A 4,797-nucleotide genomic window follows, 5' to 3' on the forward strand; every position below is an offset into this window, starting at 1 on the left:
GATTTTAGCTAGTTAAGAGCTATAATCACAACACTGTTCTATTATATTATAATCTCTTAATTGGTTTAACTTCTGCCACTCGTCAGTTTTTGGCGCCGTTGCCAGGGAGTTGCAATTGTGTGCTAGATTATTAATTAGTGTACATATTTTATTTTTATTTGCATATTTTATTTTTATTTTAGTACCATGAGCTATATGTTTCTTTCATTGAATGACGCGTTCGTTGCCTGATCCGAGCTTAGCCGCATTTGATCCTGAAATTGAAAGAACTATTTCACGTATTAAGCGAGCTCGACGTCGGTTAGCCTCTTAGGGTGGTGAAGTGATTGTTATCGATTCACCTGTCTCATCTGAGGGTGAATCTGAACCGCCATCTGAGAGCGAAACAAGCTCCTTTACTACTGATTCAGTTGATTCACGTGCAGATAACATGGCAGCACCTAGGAGGATTACTCTCCAGGAAGCTGGAGCCCCAGATTTTACACTGCATCCATATCAAGTGCATCATCCAACTCTGGCTGCAGATTTTGAGCTGAAAACTGCACTAATCAACTTGATGCCCAAGTTTCATGGCTTACCTGCTCAGGATCCTATCAAGCACCTAAGGGACTTCCAGATAGTCTGTTCTACTGTTAGGCGTCATGGTGCAAATGAAACTTCTATTCTATTAACCGCCTTCCCGTTTTCTCTTGAGGGAAAGGCAAGGAAGTGGTACTACTCCCAATCTGAAGCAACTGTTACCAACTGGGATATGCTCAGGAGAAAATTTTTAGAGAAATACTTTCCAGCTGAAGTCACAGATAGATTGAGGAAAGAAATTTCTTGCATTGTTCAAAGTGAATCAGAACTCTCTATGAGTACTGGGAGCATTTTAAGAACCTTCTGGACGTATTTCCCCGTCACATGATTGACAGGCTAGTATTGATAAGCTATTTCACTCAAGGCATGAAGCCTCGGGATAAAACTACATTAGATGGTTGTAGTAATGGTTTTCTGAAGAAGTACAAGACCACAGATGAAGCATGGCAACTGATCAGCGACTTAGTTGAGTCTACCAGGAATCACAGGCACAGGAGCAGCCACTCAAAAGCTTTTGCAGAAGTTTCCTCTAGCACTGAAACTACTGTTCTTACACAAAGTATATGTGAAATGACCAACCTACTAAAGCAAATACAGTTGAACCAACAACAACAAGCTCAGCCTTCCCCACCACAACAAAGCCAACAGTTAGTCCCCCAAAGAGTATGCGAAATATGTGATGATTATAGTCATTATACTAATGAATGCCCGCAACTCCAACAAGAAGACAACATTGTGGCAGCTACTCATAACTTCTATAACCGCCCGAATCAAGGATACAACCAAGGTGGGAACTATAACCAAGGAGGGCAGGACAACTCCAACCAAAGTTGGAGAGATAATTCCAACCATGGCTGGAGGGACAACTATAACAGAGGAGGCAGAGATAACAATGGAAACCAAAGGTGGAATAACAACAACAGACAGTAGAATCAGAACCAATCTTATAGAGCTCCTCACCTAAGACAGTCACAAGGACCCCAGCATAACCAATAACAAGTCCCACATATCACTTATCCTACTTCCTCATCAAATGACGAGATGCTTCGTTCTCTTGCACAAGGACAACAAGACATGCAGACTACACTGAACTCTAGTTTAAATGGTCTGGATGCCACTTTACAAGCTCTCGCCGCCCGGATAGATTCATTACCTACTTCCACTAACCAACCTTTAAGCTCTAGTGGAATTCCTTCTCAACCCTTACTTAACCCCAAGGGTGGCATCAATGCTATCATTTTAAGGTCCGAAACCACACTGCCAGAGAGGAATCAGGAGAAGCCAAGTCTAACAGAACACTCCCCAATTGAAGTCTCAGTGGACGTGGAAGATGCTGAAATGGAAGATACTGAAGAGGAAGAAAAAGTACAGAACAAGGTTGACGAAGAAGTAGCTCAACCAAGGAATGGAGCACCAACGGATGCAAAGGCTGCAAGTGGCGCCATCCCTATCCCATTCCCACACCTTGCAAGGAAATCCAGAAAGCAGATGGAACTTGATCCTAAAATGGTAGAAATTTTCAAAAAGGTTGGGGTAATTGTTCCCCTTTTTTATGTCATTCAGCAAGTACCTAAATATGCAAAGTTTCTGAAAGATTTATGCATACATAAAGACAAAATTAATAAACTAGAAACTATTCTTTTAGGTAGTTCTATATCTACTTTAATGGGAGGTATACCTGAAAAATGTAGTGATCCAGGTCCATGTATGGTAAACTGTACCATTGAAGGTGTGATATTTTCTGATTGCATGTGTGACTTAGGAGCGTGTGTTAGTATAATGCCATTGTCTATATATGATACCTTAAGGCTCCCTCCCTTAAAAAGGTCGACAGCTCATTTTGTGTTAGCAGATAAAAGCATTATTACAGTAATTGAAATTGCTGAAGATGTATTAGTGAGCATTAAGGGGCTCACATTTCCCATTGACTTATATATCCTGGAAATACCCCCTAATGACTCAGGAAGACCATCATCAATCCTGCTTGGAAGACCATTCCTGAAAACTTTAAAGTTCAAGCTGGATGCATTCTCAGAAACTTACTCCTTTGAAATAGATGGCAGAACAGTGAGTTTCAGTTTAAATGAAGCTATGAAGAACCCTCCGAAAGATCATTCTATCTTCCAGTGCGACATCATTGATGAAACTGTAGCTAAAGTTCACCAAAAAGAAGTAGAAGAGAAGCACATGGAGCAAGGGCCAAGTGTGGGGACACCCTCTGAATACAATGAGGACACTTTGCCATTATCACTAGCCCCAGATGATCCAGAGCCTAGCCAAGAGTAGAAATTGGAATTGAAACCCCTTTCTCCACACCTCAAGTATGCTTACCTTGAGGATAGTCAGAATTTCCCAGTTATCATTGCAAGGAAACTTACTTCTCAACAGGAGGAGCAACTGCTCAGTGTGCTAAGAAAATATAAGAGAGCAATTGGGTGGAGCTTGACGGATATAGTAGGCATCAGCCCTCAAGTTTGTGAGCACAGAATATACTTAGAAGAGGAATCAAAACCTGTCTGTCAACCCCAAAGAAGATTGAATCCCACCATCTTAGAAGTTGTCAAAAAAGAAGTAACCAGGCTACTTGAAGCAGATATCATTTACCCCATTTTAGATAGTGAATGGGTCAGTCTAGTACAAGTAGTGCACAAGAAGTCTGGAGTCACAACAGTAAAGAATGAGCATGGAGAGCTTCTGACAACTAGAGTGCAGAATTCATGGAGGGTTTGGATTGACTATAGGCGTCTCAACCAAGCTACTCGCAAGGATCACTACCCCTTGCCATTTATTGATCAGATGCTGGATCGCCTATCAGGTAAATCCCATTACTGCTTTTTAGATGGTTATACAGGATATTTTCAAATTCATATAGCTCCTGAAGATCAGGAGAAGACTACTTTTACATGTCCCTTTGAAACGTATGCATACAAAAGGATGCCTTTTGGCTTATGTAATGCACCGGCTACTTTCCAAAGATGCATGATGAGTATCTTTTCAGATCTTATTGAGAACTGTATGGAAGTATTTATGGATGATTTTAGCGTATATGGCGATTTTTTTAACCTTTGCTTGGATAGTTTAGCTAGAGTATTAGACAGGTGTGTTAGTTCAAATCTTATATTGAATTTTGAAAAATGTCACTTTATGGTAAAACAAGGGATTGTTCTAGGACATGTTGTTTCTAATACTGGTATTTCTGTAGATCCAACAAAGGTGGATGTCATTTCTAGTTTACCTTACCCCTCCTCCGTGAGGGAAGCACGTTCGTTCCTTGGCCATGCAGGTTTTTACAGGAGATTCATTAAGGAGTTCAGTAAGGTAGCATTACCTTTATCCAGATTGTTGCAGAAAGATATTGAGTTTGAGTTCAGTGAAGATTACATGCAAGCGTTTGATAAGCTGAAGATCGCCCTTACTCAAGCTCCAATTGTAAGAGAACCAGACTGGAGCCAACAATTTGAGATTATGTGTGATGCCTCCAACCATGCAGTAGGAGCGGCGCTGGCTCAGCGCAAAGGTAAGGATCCTTTCGTAATTGCTTATGCATCTAAGACCTTAGATGCTGCTCAGTCTAATTACACTACTACTGAAAAAGAGCTTCTTGGTATTGTTTTTGCTCTGGATAAATTCCGAGCCTATTTACTTGGTACTAAGGTAGTAGTGTACTCCCACCATGTAGCTCTAAAATATTTATTAGCAAAAAAGGAGTCCAAACCGAGGTTGATATGTTGGATACTGCTGCTGTAAGAATTTTATTTAGAAATTAAGGATAGGAGTGGTAACCAGAATTTAGTGGCAGACCACTTGAGTCGCCTTGAACACATTAAAGATGACTCTACCCCTATCAATGATACTTTTCCATTTGATAGCTTGCAAGCAGTATCTGAAGTAGTTCCTTGGTATGCACCTATAGCTAATTATCTAGTTAGCCATACTTTCCCTCCAAATTTTACTAAGCATCAAAGGGATAAGCTGAAAAGCAAGTCTAAATATTATATATGGGATGATCCATACTTATGGAGGTGTGGTGCTGACCAAGTAATTAGAAAGTGTGTACCCCAATCAGAATTCCAGTCCATTTTAGAGGCCTGCCACTCTTCTGAGAGTGGAGGACATTTTGGCCCTCAAAGAACAGCTAGAAAAATTTTAGACTGTGGATTTTGGTGGCCTACTCTTTTTAAAGATGCTGCTGAATTTTGTAAATCTTGTTCCCCATGC

This window comes from Arachis ipaensis, chromosome B4 (assembly GCF_059453495.1).
Source record: "Arachis ipaensis isolate K30076 ecotype BB chromosome B4, ASM5945349v1, whole genome shotgun sequence".
Lineage (NCBI taxonomy): Eukaryota > Viridiplantae > Streptophyta > Magnoliopsida > Fabales > Fabaceae > Arachis > Arachis ipaensis.